Source organism: Ovis canadensis, chromosome 4, assembly GCF_042477335.2.
Source record: "Ovis canadensis isolate MfBH-ARS-UI-01 breed Bighorn chromosome 4, ARS-UI_OviCan_v2, whole genome shotgun sequence".
Taxonomy (NCBI): Eukaryota; Metazoa; Chordata; class Mammalia; order Artiodactyla; family Bovidae; genus Ovis; species Ovis canadensis.
Window position 1 is genome coordinate 5,823,656 of NC_091248.1, and position 20,267 is coordinate 5,843,922.

Sequence of the window (20,267 nt, forward strand, 5' to 3'; positions counted from 1 at the left end):
AAGGCGAGAGGAACTCCAGGGTCGTGCCACCATTCCAAGAGTCCCCCAGATGTGTCAGTCCATTCCAGAGGAACCTGTTTTCCCTGCACTGCCTTGACGTTCAAGCCGAGGATCGACTCCCACCACGTGTGCACGTGGGACAGCCCTGTGGGAAAGCCTCGTGGGAAAGCCTCGTGGGAAAGACTCGAGGGAAAACCATAGATCCTTTGATCCACGCGGCGGACTGTGTGACACTGCTGCTACCGCTCTGGAGGAAAGCGCAAGTGCATGCCCACATTCGAGTCGAGGACTGACTCCCCTGGGGAGACTCCAGAAGTACCCCAAGATCCATGTCAGCACTGGAGAGGAATCCTCAGGTTCCGGCCCCGACTCCACACAAGGTCTTAGGCCCCGGCATCGACGGGAGAGGAATCCCGAGAGGCCCCCGAGGAACTCGCATGGGGACTGGCCTTTCCTGAGGCCACCAGAGCGGGTCCCTGAGGTCCCCGTCGTACGTCGAGAGCACCTGCCGCAACTCGAGAAAATCCAGGAGGTTTTGCCCTCCAGGCGAGATGAGGCCCATTTCCGCTGAGGCTTCTCGAGGCTAATCACATCTAACCACTGGAACTTCCAAAGGGTCCTTCACACCCTTGCTGCAACTCAAGAAGTTCCCCGACATACCCGTCTCCACTCGAGAGGAAGCACGAGGGTCCCGCAAACATCCAGGGAGCCCCGTTTCCGCCTCCTAGCTCGAGATGAGGGATCCTTTCCCTGTTTCGTAGGGAAAGAATTCCCGGCGTTCCTGTCGCATCTCAAGAGGAGGCGCTCTCCACAGGAAAGGCGAGAGGAACTCCAGGGTCGTGCCACCATTCCAAGAGTCCCCCAGATGTGTCAGTCCATTCCAGAGAAACCTGTTTTCCCTGCACTGCCTTGACGTTCAAGCCGAGGATCGACTCCCACCACGTGTGCACGTGGGACAGCCCTGTGTGAAAGGCTCGTGGGAAAGCCTCTTGGGAAAGACTCGAGGGAAAACCATAGATCCTTTGATCCACGCGGCGGACTGCGTGTCACTGCTGCTTCCGCTCTGGAGGAAAGCGCAAGTGCATGCCTGCATTCGAGACGAGGACTGACTCACCTGGGGAGACTCCAGAAGTACCCCAAGATCCATGTCAGCACTGGAGAGGAATCCTCAGGTTCCGGCCCCGACTCCACACAAGGTCTTAGGCCCCGGCATCGACGGGAGAGGAATCCCGAGAGGCCCCCGAGGAACTCGCATGGGGACTGGCCTTTCCTGAGGCCACCAGAGCGGGTCCGTGAGGGCCCAGTCGTAAGTCGAGAGCACCTGCCGCAACTCGAGAAAATCCAGGAGGTTTTGCCCTCCAGGAGAGATGAGGCCCATTTCCGCTGAGGCTTTTCGAGGCTAATCACATCTAACCACTGGAACTTCCAAAGGGTCCTTCACACCCTTGCTGCATCTCCAGAAGTTCCCCGACATACCCGTCTCCACTCGAGAGGAAGCACGAGGGTCCCGCACACATCCAGGGGAGCCCCGTTTCCTCCTCCTAGCTAGAGCTGAGGGATCCTTTCCATTTGGTAGGGAAAGAATTCCCGGCGTTCCCGTCGCATCTCAAGAGGAGGCGCTCTCAACAGGAAAGGCGAGAGGCACTCCAGGGTCGGGCCACCATTCCAAGAGTCACCCAGATGTGTCAGTCCATTCCAGAGGAACCTGTATTCCCTGAACTGCCTTGACGTTCAAGCCGAGGATCGACTCCCACCACGTGTGGACGTGGGACAGCCCTGTGGGCAAGCCTCGTGGGAAAGCCTCTTGGAAAGACTCGAGGGAAAAACATAGATCCTTTGATCCACGTGGCGGACTGCGTGACACTGCTGCTACCGCTCTGGAGGAAAGCGCAAGTGCATGCCCGCATTCGAGGCGAGGACTGACTCTCCTGGGGAGACTCCAGAATACCGCAAGATCCATGTCAGCACTGGAGAGGAATCCTCAGGTTCCGGCCCCGACTCCACACAAGGTCTTAGGCCCCGGCATCGACGGGAGAGGAATCCCGAGAGGCCCCCGAAGAACTCGCATGGGGACTGGGCTTTCCTGAGGCCACCAGAGCGGGTCCCTCAGGTCCCCGTCGTAAGTCGAGAGCACCTGCCGCAACTCGAGAAAATCCAGGAGGTTTTGCCCTCCAGGCGAGATGAGGCCCATTTCCGCTGAGGCTTCTCGAGGCTAATCACGTCTAACCACTGGAACTTCCCATGGGTCATTCACACCCTTGCTGCAACTCAAGAAGTTCCCCGACATACCCGTCTGCACTCGAGAGGAAGCACGTGGGTCCCGCACACATCCAGGGGAGCCCCGTTTCCGCCTCCTAGCTCGAGATGAGGGATCCTTTCCCTGTTTCGTAGGGAAAGAATTCCCTGCGTTCCCGTCGCATCTCAAGAGGAGGCGCTCTCCACAGGAAAGGCGAGAGGAACTCCAGGGTCGTGCCACCATTCCAAGAGTCCCCCAGATGTGTCAGTCCATTCCAGAGGAACCTGTTTTCCCTGCACTGCCTTGACGTTCAAGCCTAGGATCGACTCCCACCACGTGTGCACGTGGGACAGCCCTGTGGGAAAGCCTCGTGGGAAAGCCTCGTGGGAAAGACTCGAGGGAAAACCATAGATCCTTTGATCCACGCGGCGGACTGGGTGACACTGCTGCTACCGCTCTGGAGGAAAGCGCAAGTGCATGCCCGCATTCGAGACGAGGACTGACTCCCCTGGGGAGACTCCAGAAGTACCCCAAGATCCATGTCAGCACTGGAGAGGAATCCTCAGGTTCCGGCCCCGACTCCACACAAGGTCTTAGGCCCCGGCATCGACGGGAGAGGAATCCCGAAAGGCCCCCGAGGTACTCGCATGGGGACTGGCCTTTCCTGAGGCCACCAGAGCGGGTCCCTGAGGTCCCCGTCGTAAGTCGAGAGCACCTGCCGAAACTCGAGGAAATCCAGGAGGTTTTGCCCTCCAGGCGAGATGAGGCCCATTTCCGCTGAGGCTTCTCGAGGCCAATCACATCTAACCACTGGAACTTCCAAAGGGTCCTTCACACCCTTGCTGCAACTCAAGAAGTTCCCCGACATACCCGTCTCCACACGAGAGGAAGCACGTGGGTCCCCCACACATCCAGGGGAGCCCCGTTTCCGCCTCCTAGCTCGAGATGAGGGATCCTTTCCCTGTTTCGTAGGGAAAGAATTCCCGGCGTTCCCGTCGCATCTCAAGAGGAGGCGCTCTCCACAGGAAAGGCGAGAGGAACTCCAGGGTCGTGCCACCATTCCAAGAGTCCCCCAGATGTGTCAGTCCATTCCAGAGGAACCTGTTTTCCCTGCACTGCCTTGACGTTCAAGCCGAGGATCGACTCCCACCACGTGTGCACGTGGGACAGCCCTGTGGGAAAGCCTCGTGGGAAAGACTCGTGGGAAAGACTCGAGGGAAAACCATAGATCCTTTGATCCACGCGGCGGACTGCGTGACACTGCTGCTACCGCTCTGGAGGAAAGCGCAATGCATGCCCGCATTCGAGACGAGGACTGACTCCCCTGGGGAGACTCCAGAAGTACCCCAAGATCCATGTCAGCACTGGAGAGGAATCCTCAGGTTCCGGCCCCGACTCCACACAAGGCCTTAGGCCCCGGCATCGACGGGAGAGGAATCCCGAGACGCCCCCGAGGAACTCGCATGGGGACTGGCTATTCCTGAGACCACCAGAGCGGTTTCCTGAGGTCCCTGTCGTAGTTGAGAGCACCTGCCGCAACTCGAGAAAATCCAGGAGGTTTTGCCCTCCAGGCGAGATGAGGCCCATTTCCGCTGAGGCTTCTCGAGGCCAATCACATCTAACCACTGGAACTTCCAAAGGGTCCTTCACACCATTGCTGCAACTCAAGAAGTTCCCCGACATACCCGTCTCCACTCGAGAGGAAGCACGTGGGGTCCCGCACACATCCAGGGGAGCCCCGTTTCTGCCTCCTAGCTCGAGATGAGGGATTCTTTCCCTGTTTCGTAGGGAAAGAATTCCCGGCGTTCCCGTCGCATCTCAAGAGGTGGCGCTCTCCACAGGAAAGGCGAGAGGAACTCCAGGGTAGTGCCACCATTCCAAGAGTCCCCCAGATGTGTCAGTCCATTCCAGAGGAACCTGTTTTCCCTGCACAGCCTTGACGTTCAAGCCGAGGATCGACTCTCAACACGTGTGCACGTGAGACAGACCTGTGGGAAAGCCTCGTGGGAAAGCCTCGTGAGAAAGACTCGAGGGAAAACCATAGATCCTTTGATCCACGCGGCGGACTGCGTGACACTGCTGCTACCGCTCTGGAGGAAAGCGCAAGTGCATGCCCGCATTCGAGACGAGGACTGACTCCCCTGGGGAGACTCCAGAAGTACCCCAAGATCCATGTCAGCACTGGAGAGGAATCCTCAGGTTCCGGCCTCGACTCCACACAAGGTCTTAGGCCCCGGCATCGACGGGAGAGGAATCCCGAGAGGCCCCGGAGGAACTCGCATGGGGACTGGCCTTTCCTGAGGCCACCAGAGAGGGTCCCTGAGGTCCCCGTCGTAAGTCGAGAGCACCTGCCGCAACTCGAGAAAATCCAGGAGGTTTTGCCCTCCAGGCGAGATGAGGCCCATTTCCGCTGAGGCTTCTCGAGGCTAATCACATCTAACCACTGGAACTTCCAAAGGGTCCTTCACACCCTTGCTGCAACTCAAGAAGTTCCCCGACATACCCGTCTCCACTCGAGAGGAAGCACGTGGGTCCCGCACACATCCAGGGGAGCCCCGTTTCCGCCTCCTAGCTCGAGATGAGGGATCCTTTCCCTGTTTCGTAGGGAAAGAATTCCCGGCGTTCCCGTCGCATCTCAAGAGGAGGCGCTCTCCACAGGAAAGGCGAGAGGAACTCCAGGGTCGTGCCACCATTCCAAGAGTCCCCCAGATGTGTCAGTCCATTCCAGAGGAACCTGTTTTCCCTGCACTGCCTTGACGTTCAAGCCGAGGATCGACTCCCACCACGTGTGCACGTGGGACAGCCCTGTGGGAAAGCCTCGTGGGAAAGCCTCGTGGGAAAGACTCGAGGGAAAACCATAGATCCTTTGATCCACGCGGCGGACTGTGTGACACTGCTGCTACCGCTCTGGAGGAAAGCGCAAGTGCATGCCCGCATTCGAGTCGAGGACTGACTCCCCTGGGGAGACTCCAGAAGTACCCCAAGATCCATGTCAGCACTGGAGAGGAATCCTCAGGTTCCGGCCCCGACTCCACACAAGGTCTTAGGCCCCGGCATCGACGGGAGAGGAATCCCGAGAGGCCCCCGAGGAACTCGCATGGGGACTGGCCTTTCCTGAGGCCACCAGAGCGGGTCCCTGAGGTCCCCGTCGTAAGTCGAGAGCACCTGCCGCAATTCGAGAAAATCCAGGAGGTTTTGCCCTCCAGGCGAGATGAGGCCCATTTCCGCTGAGGTTTCTCGAGGCTAATCACGTCTAACCACTGGAACTTCCAAAGTGTCCTTCACACCCTTGCTGCAACTCAAGAAGTTCCCCGACATACCCGTCTCCACTCGAGAGGAAGCACGAGGGTCCCGCAAACATCCAGGGAGCCCCGTTTCCGCCTCCTAGCTCGAGATGAGGGATCCTTTCCCTGTTTCGTAGGGAAAGAATTCCCGGCGTTCCTGTCGCATCTCAAGAGGAGGCGCTCTCCACAGGAAAGGCGAGAGGAACTCCAGGGTCGTGCCACCATTCCAAGAGTCCCCCAGATGTGTCAGTCCATTCCAGAGAAACCTGTTTTCCCTGCACTGCCTTGACGTTCAAGCCGAGGATCGACTCCCACCACGTGTGCACGTGGGACAGCCCTGTGTGAAAGGCTCGTGGGAAAGCCTCTTGGGAAAGACTCGAGGGAAAACCATAGATCCTTTGATCCACGCGGCGGACTGCGTGTCACTGCTGCTTCCGCTCTGGAGGAAAGCGCAAGTGCATGCCTGCATTCGAGACGAGGACTGACTCACCTGGGGAGACTCCAGAAGTACCCCAAGATCCATGTCAGCACTGGAGAGGAATCCTCAGGTTCCGGCCCCGACTCCACACAAGGTCTTAGGCCCCGGCATCGACGGGAGAGGAATCCCGAGAGGCCCCCGAGGAACTCGCATGGGGACTGGCCTTTCCTGAGGCCACCAGAGCGGGTCCGTGAGGGCCCAGTCGTAAGTCGAGAGCACCTGCCGCAACTCAAGAAAATCCAGGAGGTTTTGCCCTCCAGGAGAGATGAGGCCCATTTCCGCTGAGGCTTTTCGAGGCTAATCACATCTAACCACTGGAACTTCCAAAGGGTCCTTCACACCCTTGCTGCATCTCCAGAAGTTCCCCGACATACCCGTCTCCACTCGAGAGGAAGCACGAGGGTCCCGCACACATCCAGGGGAGCCCCGTTTCCTCCTCCTAGCTAGAGCTGAGGGATCCTTTCCATTTGGCAGGGAAAGAATTCCCGGCGTTCCCGTCGCATCTCAAGAGGAGGCGCTCTCCACAGGAAAGGCGAGAGGAACTCCAGGGTCGGGCCACCATTCCAAGAGTCACCCAGATGTGTCAGTCCATTCCAGAGGAACCTGTATTCCCTGAACTGCCTTGACGTTCAAGACGAGGATCGACTCCCACCACGTGTGCACGTGGGACAGCCCTGTGGGCAAGCCTCGTGGGAAAGCCTCTTCGAAAGACTCGAGGGAAAAACATAGATCCTTTGACCCACGTGGCGGACTGCGTGACACTGATGCTACCGCTCTGGAAGAAAGCGCAAGTGCATGCCCGCATTCGAGGCGAGGACTGACTCTCCTGGGGAGACTCCAGAATACCGCAAGATCCATGTCAGCACTGGAGAGGAATCCTCAGTTCCGGCCCCGACTCCACACAAGGTCTTAGGCCCCGGCATCGACGGGAGAGGAATCCCGAGAGGCCCCCGAAGAACTCGCATGGGGACTGGGCTTTCCTGAGGCCACCAGAGCGGGTCCCTGAGGTCCCCGTCGTAAGTCGAGAGCACCTGCCGCAACTCGAGAAAATCCAGGAGGTTTTGCCCTCCAGGCGAGATGAGGCCCGTTTCCGCTGAGGCTTCTCGAGGCTAATCACATATAACCCCTGGAACTTCCAAAGGGTCTTTCACACCCTTGCTGAAACTCAAGAAGTTCCCCGACATACCCGTCTCTACTCGAGAGGAAGCACCTGGTGTCCCGCACACATCCAGGTGAGCCCCGTTTCCACCTCCTAGCTCGAGATGAGGGATCCTTTCCCTGTTTCGTAGGGAAAGAATTCCCGGCGTTCCCGTCGCATCTCAAGAGGAGGCGCTCTCCACAGGAAAGGCGAGAGGAACTCCAGGGTCGTGACACCATTCCAAGAGTCCCCCAGATGTGTCAGTCCATTCCAGAGGAACCTGTTTTGCCTGCACTGCCTTGACGTTCAAGCCGAGGATCGACTCCCACCACGTGTGCACGTGGGAGAGCCCTGTGGGAAAGCCTCGTGGGAAAGCCTCGTGAGAAAGACTCGAGGGAAAAACATACATCCTTTGATCCACGCGGCGGACTGCGTGACACTGCTGCTACCGCTCTGGAGGAAAGCGCAAGTGCATGCCCGCATTCGAGACGAGGACTGACTCCCCTGGGGAGACTCCAGAAGTACCCCAAGATCCATGTCAGCACTGGAGAGGAATCCTCAGGTTCCGGCCCCGACTCCACACAAGGTCTTAGGCCCCGGCATCGACGGGAGAGGAATCCCGAGAGTCCCCCGAGGAACTCGCATGGGGACTGGCCTTTCCTGAGGCCACAAGAGCGGGTCCCTGAGGTCCCCGTCGTAAGTCGAGGACACCAGCCGCAACTCGAGAAAATCCAGGAGGTTTTGCCCTCCAGGCGAGATGAGGCCCATTTCCGCTTAGGCTTCTCGAGGCCAATCACATCTAACCACTGGAACTTCCAAAGGGTCCTTCACACCCTTGCTGCAACTCAAGAAGTTCCCCGACATACCCGTCTCCACTCGAGAGGAAGCACGTGGTGTCCCGCACACATCCAGGGGAGCCCCGTTTCCGCCTCCTAGCTCGAGATGAGGGATCCTTTCCCTGTTTCTTAGGGAAAGAATTCCCGGCGTTCCCGTCGCATCTGAAGAAGAGGCGCTCTCCACAGGAAAGGCGATTGGAACTCCAGGGTCATGCCACCATTCCAAGAGTCGCCCAGATGTGTCAGTCCATTCCAGAGGAACCTGTTTTCCCTGCACTGCCTTGACATTCAAGCCGAGGATCGACTTCCACCACGTGTGCACGTGGGACAGCCCTGTGGGAAAGCCTCGTGGGAAAACCTCGTGGGAAAGACTCGAGGGAAAACCATAGATCCTTTGATCCACGGGGCGGACTGCGTGACACTGCTGCTACCGCTCTGGAGGAAAGCGCAAGTGCATGCCCGCATTCGAGACGAGGACTGACTCCCCTGGGGAGACTCCAGAAGTACCCCAAGATCCATGTCAGCACTGGAGAGGAATCCTCAGGTTCCGGCCCCGACTCCACACAAGGTCTTAGGCCCCGGCATCGACGGGAGAGGAATCCCGAGAGGCCCCCGAGGAACTCGCATGGGGACTGGCCTTTCCTGAGGCCACCAGAGCGGGTCCCTGAGGTCCCCGTCGTAAGTCGAGAGCACTTGCCGCAACTCGAGAAAATCCAGGAGGTTTTGCCCTCCAGGCGAGATGAGGCCCATTTCCGCTGAGGCTTCTCGAGGCCAATCACATCTAACCACTGGAACTTCCAAAGGGTCCTTCACACCCTTGCTGCAACTCAAGAAGTTCCCCGACATACCCGTCTGCACTCGAGAGGAAGCACGTGGTGTCCCGCACACATCCAGGGGAGCCCCGTTTCCGCCTCCTAGCTCGAGATGAGGGATCCTTTCCCTGTTTCGTAGGGAAAGAATTCCCGGCATTCCCGTCGCATCTCAAGAGGAGGCGCTCTCCACAGGAAAGGCGAGAGGAACTCCAGGGTCGTGCCACCATTCCAAGAGTCCCCCAGATGTGTCAGTCCATTCCAGAGGAACCTGTTTTCCCTGCACTGCCTTGATGTTCTAGCCGAGGATCGACTCCCACCACGTGTGCACGTGGGAGAGCCCTGTGGGAAAGCCTCGTGGGAAAGCCTCGTGGGAAAGACTCGAGGGAAAACCATAGATCTTTTGATCCACGCGGCGGACTGCGTGACACTGCTGCTACCGCTCTGGAGGAAAGCACAAGAGCATGCCCGCATTCGAGACGAGGACTGACTCCCCTGGGGAGACTCCAGAAGTACCCCAAGATCCATGTCAGCACTGGAGAGGAATCCTCAGGTTCCGGCCCCGACTCCACACAAGGTCTTAGGCCCCGGCATCGAAGGGAGAAGAATCCCTAGAGGCCCCCGAGGAACTCGCATGGGGACTGGCCTTTCCTGAGGCCACAAGAGCGGGTCCCTGAGGTCCCCATCGTAAGTCGAGAGCACCTGCCGCAACTCGAGAAAATCCAGGAGGTTTTGCCCTCCAGGCGAGATGAGGCCCATTTCCGCTGAGGCTTCTCGAGGCCAATCACATCTAACCACTGGAACTTCCAAAGGGTCCTTCACACCCTTGCTGCAACTCAAGAAGTTCCCCGACATACCCGTCTGCACTCGAGAGGAAGCACGTGGTGTCCCGCACACATCCAGGGGAGCCCCGTTTCCGCCTCCTAGCTCGAGATGAGGGATCCTTTCCCTGTTTCGTAGGGAAAGAATTTCCGGAGTTCCCGTCGAATCTCAAGAGGAGGCGCTCTCCACAGGAAAGGCGATTGGAACTCCAGGGTCATGCCACCATTCCAAGAGTCCCCCAGATGTGTCAGTCCATTCCAGAGGAACCTGTTTTCCCTGCACTGCCTTGACATTCAAGCCGAGGATCGACTCCCAACAAGTGTACACGTGGGACAGCCCTGTGGGAAAGCTTCGTGGGAAAGCCTCGTGGGAAAGACTCGAGGGAAAACCATAGATCTTTTGATCCACGCGGCGGACTGCGTGACACTGCTGCTACCGCTCTGGAGGAAAGCGCAAGTGCATGCCCGCATTCGAGACGAGGACTGACTCCCCTGCGGAGACTCCAGAAGTACCCCAAGATCCATGTCAGCACTGGAGAGGAATCCTCAGGTTCCGGCCCCGACTCCACACAAGGTTTTATGCCCCAGCATCGACGCGAGAGGAATCCCGAGAGGCCCCCGAGGAACTCGCATGGGGACTGGCCTTTCCTGAGGCCACCAGAGCGGGTCCCTGAGGTCCCCATCGTAAGTCGAGAGCACCTGCCGCAACTCGAGAAAATCCAGGAGGTTTTGCCCTCCAGGCAAGATGAGGCCCATTTCCAATGAGGCTTCTCGAGGCCAATCACATCTAACCACTGGAACTTCCAAAGGGTCTTTCACACCATTGCTGCAACTCAAGAAGTTCCCCGACATACCCGTCTCCAGTCGAGAGGAAGCACGTGGGGTCCCGCACACACCCAGGGGAGCCCCGTTTCCGCCTCCTAGCTCGAGATGAGGGATCCTTTCCCTGTTTCGTAGGGAAAGAATTCCCGGCGTTCCCGTCGCATCTCAAGAGGAGGCGCTCTCCACAGGAAAGGCGAGAGGAACTCCAGGGTCGTGCCACCATTCCAAGAGTCCCCCAGATGTGTCAGTCCATTCCAGAGGAACCTGTTTTCCCTGCACTGCCTTGACGTTCAAGCCGAGGATCGACTCCCACCACGTGTGCACGTGGGAGAGCCCTGTGGGAAAGCCTCGTGGGAAAGCCTCGTGAGAAAGACTCGAGGGAAAACCATAGATCTTTTGATCGACGCGGCGGACTGCGTGACACTGCTGCTACCGCTCTGGAGGAAAGCGCAAGTGCATGCCCGCATTCGAGACGAGGACTGACTCCCCTGGGGAGACTCCAGAAGTACCCCAAGATCCATGTCAGCACTGGAGAGGAATCCTCAGGTTCCGGCCCCGACTCCACACAAGGTCTTAGGCCCCGGCATCGACGGGAGAGGAATCCCGAGAGTCCCCCGAGGAACTCGCATGGGGACTGGCCTTTCCTGAGGCCACAAGAGCGGGTCCCTGAGGTCCCCGTCGTAAGTCGAGGACACCAGCCGCAACTCGAGAAAATCCAGGAGGTTTTGCCCTCCAGGCGGGATGAGGCCCATTTCCGCTTAGGCTTCTCGAGGCCAATCACATCTAACCACTGGAACTTCCAAAGGGTCCTTCACACCCTTGCTGCAACTCAAGAAGTTCCCCGACATACCCGTCTCCACTCGAGAGGAAGCACGTGGTGTCCCGCACACATCCAGGGGAGCCCCGTTTCCGCCTCCTAGCTCGAGATGAGGGATCCTTTCCCTGTTTCTTAGGGAAAGAATTCCCGGCGTTCCCGTCGCATCTGAAGAGGAGGCGCTCTCCACAGGAAAGGCGATTGGAACTCCAGGGTCATGCCACCATTCCAAGAGTCGCCCAGATGTGTCAGTCCATTCCAGAGGAACCTGTTTTCCCTGCACTGCCTTGACATTCAAGCCGAGGATCGACTTCCACCACGTGTGCACGTGGGACAGCCCTGTGGGAAAGCCTCGTGGGAAAGCCTCGTGGGAAAGACTCGAGGGAAAACCATAGATGCTTTGATCCACGCGGCGGACTGCGTGACACTGCTGCTACTGCTCTGGAGGAAAGCCCAAGTGCATGCCCGCATTCGAGACAAGGACTGACTCCCCTGGGGAGACTCCAGAAGTACCCCAAGATCCATGTCAGCACTGGAGAGGAATCCTCAGGTTCCGGCCCCGACTCCACACAAGGTCTTAGGCCCCGGCATCGACGGGAGAGGAATCCCGAGACGCCCCCGAGGAACTCGCATGGGGACTGGCCTTTCCTGAGGCCACCAGAGCGGGTCCCTGAGGTCCCCGTCGTAAGTCGAGAGCACCTGTCGCAACTCGAGAAAATCCAGGAGGTTTTGCCCTCCAGGCGAGATGAGGCCCATTTCCGCTGAGGCTTCTCGAGGCTAATCACGTCTAACCACTGGAACTTCCAAAGGGTCCTTCACAGCCTTGCTGCAACTCAAGAAGTTCCCCGACATACCCGTCTCCACTCGAGAGGAAGCACGTGGGTCCCGCACACATCCAGTGGAGCCCCGTTTCTGCCTCCTAGCTCGAGATGAGGGATCCTTTCCCTGTTTCGTAGGGAAAGAATTCCCGTCGCATCTCAAGAGGAGGCGCTCTCCACAGGAAAGGCGAGAGGAACTCCAGGGTCGTGCCACCATTCCAAGAGTCCCCCAGATGTGTCAGTCCTTTTCAGAGGAACCTGTTTTCCCTGCACTGCCTTGACGTTCAAGCCGAGGATCGACTCCCACCACGTGTGCACCTGGCAGAGCCCTGTGGGAAAGCCTCGTGGGAAAGTCTCGTGGGAAAGACTCGAGGGAAAACCATAGATCCTTTGATCCACGCGGCGGACTGCGTGACACTGCTGCTACCGCTCTGGAGGAAAGCGCAAGTGCATGCTCGCATTCGAGACGAGGACTGACTCCCCTGGGGAGACTCCAGAAGTACCCCAAGATCCATGTCAGCACTGGAGAGGAATCCTCAGGTTCCGGCCCCGACTCCACACAAGGTCTTAGGCCCCGGCATCGACGGGAGAGGAATCCCGAGAGGCCCCCGAGGAACTCGCATGGGGACTGGCCTTTCCTGAGGCCACCAGAGCGGGTCCCTGAGGTCCCCGTCGTAAGTCGAGAGAACCTGCCGCAACTCGAGAAAATCCAGGAGGTTTTGCCCTCCAGGTGAGATGAGGCCCATTTCCGCTTAGGCTTCTCGAGGCCAATCATATCTAACCACTGGAACTTCCATAGGGTCCTTCACACCCTTGCTGCAACTCAAGAAGTTCCCCGACATACCCGTCTGCACTCGAGAGGAAGCACGTGGTGTCCCGCACACATCCAGGGGAGCCCCGTTTCCGCATCCTAGCTCGAGATGAGGGATCCTTTCCCTGTTTCGTATTGAAAGAAATCCCGGCGTTCCCGTCGCATCTCAAGAGGAGGCGCTCTCCACAGGAAAGGCGATTGGAACTCCAGGGTCATGCCACCATTCCAAGAGTCCCCCAGATGTGTCAGTCCATTCCAGAGGAACTTGTTTTCCCTGCACTGCCTTGACATTCAAGCCGAGGATCGACTCCCACCACGTGTGCACGTGGGACAGCCCTGTGGGAAAGCCTCATGGGAAAGCCTCGTGGGAAAGACTCGAGGGAAAACCATAGATCCTTTGATCCACGCGGCGGACTGCGTGACACTGCTGATACCGATCTGGAGGAAAGCGCAAGTGCATGCCCGCATTCGAGACGAGGACTGACTCCCCTGGGGAGACTCCAGAAGTACCCCAAGATCCATGTCAGCACTGGAGAGGAATCCTCAGGTTCCGGCCCTGACTCCACACAAGGTCTTAGGCTCCAGCATCGACGGGAGAGGAATCCCGAGACGCCCCCGAGAAACTCGCATGGGGACTGGCCTTTCCTGAGGCCACCAGAGCGGGTCCCTGAGGTCCCCGTCGTAAGTCGAAAGCACCTGCCGCAACTCGAGAAAATCCAGGAGGTTTTGCCCTCCAGGCGAGATGAGGCCCATTTCCGCTGAGGCTTCTCGAGGCCAATCACATCTAACCACTGGAACTTCCAAAGGGTAATTCACACCATTGCTGCAACTCAAGAAGTTCCCGGACATACCCGTCTCCACTCGAGAGGAAGCACGTGGGGTCCCGCACACATCCAGGGGAGCCCCGTTTCCGCCTCCTAGCTCGAGATGAGGGATCCTTTCCCTGTTTCGTAGGGAAAGAATTCCCGGCGTTCCCGTCGCATCTCAAGAGGAGGCGCTCTCCACAGGAAAGGCGAGAGGAACTCCAGGGTCGTGCCACCATTCCAAGCGTCCCCCAGATGTGTCAGTCCATTCCAGAGGAACCTGTTTTCCCTGCACTGCCTTGACGTTCAAGCCGAGGATCGACCCCCACCCCGTGTGCACGTGGGACAGCCCTGTGGGAAAGCCTCATGGGAAAGCCTCGTGGGAAAGACTCGAGGGAAAACCATAGATCCTTTGATCCACGCGGCGGACTGCGTGACACTACTGCTACCGCTCTGGAGGAAAGCGCAAGTGCATGCCCGCATTCGAGACGAGGACTGACTCCCCTGGGGAGACTCCAGAAGTACCCCAAGATCCATGTCAGCACTGGAGAGGAATCCTCAGGTTCCGGCCCCGACTCCACACAAGGTCTTAGGCCCCGGCATCGACGGGAGAGGAATCCCGAGAGGCCCCCGAGGAACTCGCATGGGGACTGGCCTTTCCTGAGGCCACCAGAGCGGGTCCCTGAGGTCCCCGTCGTAAGTCGAGAGCACCTGCCGCAACTCGAGAAAATCCAAGAGGTTTTGCCCTCCAGGCGAGATGAGGCCCATTTCCGCTGAGGCTTCTCGAGGCCAATCACGTCTAACCACTGGAACTTCCAAAGGGTCCTTCACACCCTTGCTGCAACTCAAGAAGTTCCCCGACATACCCGTCTCCACTCGCGAGGAAGCACGTGGGTCCCGCACACATCCAGGGGAGCCCCGTTTCCGCCTCCTAGCTCGAGATGAGGGATCCTTTCCCTGGAACGTAGGGAAAGAATTCCCGGCGTTCCCGTCGCATCTCAAGAGGAGGCGCTCTCCACAGGAAAGGCGAGAGGAACTCCAGGGTCGTGCCACCATTCCAAGAGTCCCCCAGATGTGTCAGTCCATTCCAGAGGAACCTGTTTTCCCTGCACTGCCTTGACCTTCATGCCGAGGATCGACGCCCACCAAGTGTGCACGTGGGACAGCCCTGTGGGAAAGCCTCGTGGGAAAGCCTCGTGGGAAAGACTCGAGGGAAAACCATAGATCCTTTGATCCTCGTGGCGGACTGCGTGACACTGCTGCTACCGCTCTGGAGGAAAGCGCAAGTGCATGCCCGCATTCGAGACGAGGACTGACTCCCCTGGGAAGACTCCAGAAGTACCCCAAGATCCATGTCAGCACTGGAGAGGAATCCTCAGGTTCCGGCCCCGACTCCACACAAGGTCTTAGGCCCCGGCATCGACGGGAGAGGAATCCCGAGAGGCCCCAGAGGAACTCGCATGGGGACTGGCCTTTCCTGAGGCCACCAGAGCGGGTCCCTGAGGTCCCCGTCGTAAGTCGAGAGCACCTGCCGCAACTCGAGAAAATCCAGGAGGTTTTGCCCTCCAGGCGAAATGAGGCCCATTTCCGCTGAGGCTTCTCGAGGCCAATCACATCTAACCAATGGAACTTCCAAAGGGTCCTTCACACCCTTGCTGCAACTCAAGAAGTTCCCCGACATACCCGTCTCCACTCGAGAGGAAGCACGTGGTGTCCCGCACACATCCAAGGGAGCCCCGTTTCCGCCTCCTAGCTCGAGATGAGGGATCCTTTCCCTGTTACGTAGGGAAGGAATTCCCGGCGTTCCCGTCGCATCTCAAGAGGAGGCGCTCTCCACAGGAAAGGCGAGAGGAACTCCAGGGTCGTGCCACCATTCCAAGAGTCCCCCAGATGTGTCAGTCCATTCCAGAGGAACCTGTTTTCCCTGCACTGCCTTGACGTTCAAGCCGAGGATCGACTCCCACCACGTGTGCACGTGGGACAGCCCTGTGGGAAAGCCTCGTGGGAAAGCCTCGTGGGAAAGACTCGAGGGAAAACCATAGATCCTTTGATCCACGCGGCGGACTGCGTGACACTGCTGCTACCGCTCTGGAGGAAAGCGCAAGTGCATGCCCGCATTCGAGAGGCGGACTGACTCCCCTGGGGAGACTCCAGAAGTACCCCAAGATCCATGTCAGCACTGCAGAGGAATCCTCAGGTTCCGGCCCCGACTCCACACAAGGTCTTAGGCCCCGGCATCGACGGGAGAGGAATCCCGAGAGGCCCCCGAGGAACTCGCATGGGGACTGGCCTTTCCTGAGGCCACCAGAGCGGGTCCCTGAGGTCCCCGTCGTAAGTCGAGAGCACCTGCCGCAACTCGAGAAAATCCAGGAGGTTTTGCCCTCCAGGCGAGATGAGGCCCATTTCCGCTGAGGCTTCTCGAGGCCAATCACATCTAACCACTGGAACTTCCAAAGGGTCCTTCACACCCTTGCTGCAACTCAAGAAGTTCCCCGACATACCCGTCTCCACTCGAGAGGAAACACGTGGGGTCCCGCACACATCCAGGGGAGCCCCGTTTCCGCCTCCTAGCTCGAGATGAGGTATCCTTTCCCTGTTTCGTAGGGAAAGAATTCCCGGCGTTCCCGTCGCATCTCAAGATGAGGCGCTCTCCACAGGAAAGGAGAGAGGAACTCCAGGGTCGTGCCACCATTCCAAGAGTCCCCCAGATGTGTCAGTCCATTCCAGAGGAACCTGTTTTCCCTGCACTGCCTTGACGTTCAAGCCGAGGATCGAGTCCCACCACGTGTGCACGTGGGTCAGCCCTGTGGGAAAGCCTCGTGGGAAAGACTCGAGGGAAAACCATAGATCCTTTGATCCACGCGGCGGACTGCGTGACAATGCTGCTACCGCTCTGGAGGAAAGCGCAAGTGCATGCCCCCATTCGAGACGAGGACTGACTCCCCTGGGGAGACTCCAGAAGTACCCCAAGATCCATGTCAGCACTGGAGAGGAATCCTCAGGTTCCGGCCCCGACTCCACACAAGGTCTTAGGCCACGGCATCGACGGGAGAGGAATCCCGAGAGGCCCCCGAGGAAATCGCATGGGGACTGGCCTTTCCTGAGGCCACCAGAGCGGGTCCCTGAGGTCCCCGTCGTAAGTCGAGAGCACCTGCCGCAACTCGAGAAAATCCAGGAGGTTTTGCCCTCCAGGCGAGATGAGGCCCATTTCCGCTTAGGCTTCTCGAGGCCAATCACATCTAACCACTGGAACTTCCAAAGGGTCATTCACACCATTGCTGCAACTCAAGACGTTCCCCGACATACCCGTCTCCACTCGAGAGGAAGCACGTGGGGTCCCGCACACATCCAGGGGAGCCCCGTTTCCGCCTCCTAGCTCGAGATGAGGGATCCTTTCCCTGTTTCGTAGGGAAAGAATTCCCGGCGTTCCCGTCGCATCTCAAGGGGAGGCGCTCTCCACAGGAAAGGCGAGAGGAACTCCAGGGTCATGCCACCATTCCAAGAGTCCCCCAGATGTGTCAGTCCATTCCAGAGGAACCTGTTTTCCCTGCACTGCCTTGACGTTCAAGCCGAGGATCGACTCCCACCACGTGTGCACGTGGGACAGCCCTGTGGGAAAGCCACGTGGGAAAGCCTCGTGGGAAAGACTCGAGGGAAAACCATAGATCCTTTGATCCACGCGGCGGACTGCGTGACACTGCTGCTACCGCTCTGGAGGAAAGCGCAAGTGCATGCCCGCATTCGAGACGAGGACTGACTCCCCTGGGGAGACTCCAGAAGTGCCCCAAGATCCATGTCAGCACTGGAGAGGAATCCTCATGTTCCGGCCCCGACTCCACACAAGGTCTTAGGCCCCGGCATCGACGGGAGAGGAATCCCGAGAGGCCCCCGAGGAACTCGCATGGGGACTGGCCTTTCCTGAGGCCACCAGAGCGGGTCCCTGAGGTCCCCGTCGTAAGTCGAGAGCACCTGCCGCAACTCGAGAAAATCCAGGAGGTTTTGCCCTCCAGGCGAGATGAGGCCCATTTCCGCTGAGGCTTCTCGAGGCCAATCACATCTAACCACTGGAACTTCCAAAGGGTCCTTCACACCCTTGCTGCAACTCAAGAAGTTCCCCGACATACCCGTCTCCACTCGAGAGGAAGCTCGTGGTGTCCCGCACACATCCAGGGGAGCCCCGTTTCCGCCTCCCAGCTCGAGATGAGGGATCCTTTCCCTGTTTCGTAGGGAAAGAATTCCCGGCGTTCCCGTCGCATCTCAAGAGGAGGCGCTCGCCACAGGAAAGGCGAGAGGAACTCCAGGGTCGTGCCACCATTCCAAGAGTCCCCCAGATGTGTCAGTCCATTCCAGAGGAACCTGTTTTCCCTGCACTGCCTTGACGTTCAAGCCGAGGATCGACTCCCACCACGTGTGCACGTGGGACAGCCCTGTGGGAAAGCCTCGTGGGAAAGCCTCGTGGGAAAGACTCGAGGGAAAACCATAGATCCTTTGATCCTCGTGGCGGACTGCGTGACACTGCTGCTACCGCTCTGGAGGAAAGCGCAAGTGCATGCCCGCATTCGAGACGAGGACTGACTCCCCTGGGAAGACTCCAGAAGTACCCCAAGATCCATGTCAGCACTGGAGAGGAATCCTCAGGTTCCGGCCCCGACTCCACACAAGGTCTTAGGCCCCGGCATCGACGGGAGAGGAATCCCGAGAGGCCCCAGAGGAACTCGCATGGGGACTGGCCTTTCCTGAGGCCACCAGAGCGGGTCCCTGAGGTCCCCGTCGTAAGTCGAGAGCACCTGCCGCAACTCGAGAAAATCCAGGAGGTTTTGCCCTCCAGGCGAAATGAGGCCCATTTCCGCTGAGGCTTCTCGAGGCCAATCACATCTAACCAATGGAACTTCCAAAGGGTCCTTCACACCCTTGCTGCAACTCAAGAAGTTCCCCGACATACCCGTCTCCACTCGAGAGGAAGCACGTGGTGTCCCGCACACATCCAAGGGAGCCCCGTTTCCGCCTCCTAGCTCGAGATGAGGGATCCTTTCCCTGTTACGTAGGGAAGGAATTCCCGGCGTTCCCGTCGCATCTCAAGAGGAGGCGCTCTCCACAGGAAAGGCGAGAGGAACTCCAGGGTCGTGCCACCATTCCAAGAGTCCCCCAGATGTGTCAGTCCATTCCAGAGGAACCTGTTTTCCCTGCACTGCCTTGACGTTCAAGCCGAGGATCGACTCCCACCACGTGTGCACGTGGGACAGCCCTGTGGGAAAGCCTCGTGGGAAAGCCTCGTGGGAAAGACTCGAGGGAAAACCATAGATCCTTTGATCCACGCGGCGGACTGCGTGACACTGCTGCTACCGCTCTGGAGGAAAGCGCAAGTGCATGCCCGCATTCGAGAGGCGGACTGACTCCCCTGGGGAGACTCCAGAAGTACCCCAAGATCCATGTCAGCACTGCAGAGGAATCCTCAGGTTCCGGCCCCGACTCCACACAAGGTCTTAGGCCCCGGCATCGACGGGAGAGGAATCCCGAGAGGCCCCCGAGGAACTCGCATGGGGACTGGCCTTTCCTGAGGCCACCAGAGCGGGTCCCTGAGGTCCCCGTCGTAAGTCGAGAGCACCTGCCGCAACTCGAGAAAATCCAGGAGGTTTTGCCCTCCAGGCGAGATGAGGCCCATTTCCGCTGAGGCTTCTCGAGGCCAATCACATCTAACCACTGGAACTTCCAAAGGGTCCTTCACACCCTTGCTGCAACTCAAGAAGTTCCCCGACATACCCGTCTCCACTCGAGAGGAAACACGTGGGGTCCCGCACACATCCAGGGGAGCCCCGTTTCCGCCTCCTAGCTCGAGATGAGGTATCCTTTCCCTGTTTCGTAGGGAAAGAATTCCCGGCGTTCCCGTCGCATCTCAAGATGAGGCGCTCTCCACAGGAAAGGAGAGAGGAACTCCAGGGTCGTGCCACCATTCCAAGAGTCCCCCAGATGTGTCAGTCCATTCCAGAGGAACCTGTTTTCCCTGCACTGCCTTGACGTTCAAGCCGAGGATCGAGTCCCACCACGTGTGCACGTGGGTCAGCCCTGTGGGAAAGCCTCGTGGGAAAGACTCGAGGGAAAACCATAGATCCTTTGATCCACGCGGCGGACTGCGTGACAATGCTGCTACCGCTCTGGAGGAAAGCGCAAGTGCATGCCCCCATTCGAGACGAGGACTGACTCCCCTGGGGAGACTCCAGAAGTACCCCAAGATCCATGTCAGCACTGGAGAGGAATCCTCAGGTTCCGGCCCCGACTCCACACAAGGTCTTAGGCCACGGCATCGACGGGAGAGGAATCCCGAGAGGCCCCCGAGGAAATCGCATGGGGACTGGCCTTTCCTGAGGCCACCAGAGCGGGTCCCTGAGGTCCCCGTCGTAAGTCGAGAGCACCTGCCGCAACTCGAGAAAATCCAGGAGGTTTTGCCCTCCAGGCGAGATGAGGCCCATTTCCGCTTAGGCTTCTCGAGGCCAATCACATCTAACCACTGGAACTTCCAAAGGGTCATTCACACCATTGCTGCAACTCAAGACGTTCCCCGACATACCCGTCTCCACTCGAGAGGAAGCACGTGGGGTC